The sequence below is a fragment of the Populus euphratica genome, unplaced genomic scaffold (genome assembly GCF_000495115.2).
Source record: "Populus euphratica unplaced genomic scaffold, PopEup_1.0 scaffold3270.1, whole genome shotgun sequence".
Taxonomy (NCBI): Eukaryota; Viridiplantae; Streptophyta; class Magnoliopsida; order Malpighiales; family Salicaceae; genus Populus; species Populus euphratica.
Genome location: NW_011503095.1, coordinates 10,534 through 11,100, shown reverse-complemented (window position 1 = coordinate 11,100; position 567 = coordinate 10,534).

Genomic DNA, 567 nt, shown 5'->3' with positions numbered 1-567 from the left:
TTTGATAAACATGACTTTTATTAAATATCACACTTTAGATAGAAAATACTAAATATTACTATTCAAAACAACAACTAACAAAAATTTAACTGGTGTTGCAACACCAATTCTAAACCTCAAAATCAAATAAATTTCCATCCTTGACAAGTTTTTACATCCTAAAAAATGAAATTGTTTGAGAGTATATTTATAAAAAAATTTCAAAATATTTTTTACTTGAAAAATTATTTAAATATTTTTTTTTATTTTTAAAAAATTATTATTATTATTATTAGCATATCTAAATAATCTAAAAACACCAAAAATAAATATTAATTCAAAAATATAAAAAAATAATAATTTTTTTTAAATATTTTTAAAACATAAAGACAAACAAAATAAACTTTTTCTCCCTTGAAAATAACAAGCCCACGCTTCCAACCTTTCTCATACCCAACACGTTTTCAACACAGAGGACGGATGAAGACACGGAGATGATTAGAATGATATGTGATGAAACCCTTCCCTGCCTCTACTTTTCTTTGAGTGGTGGGGACAGAAAACAACAACCTTTTTGACATTATTTTC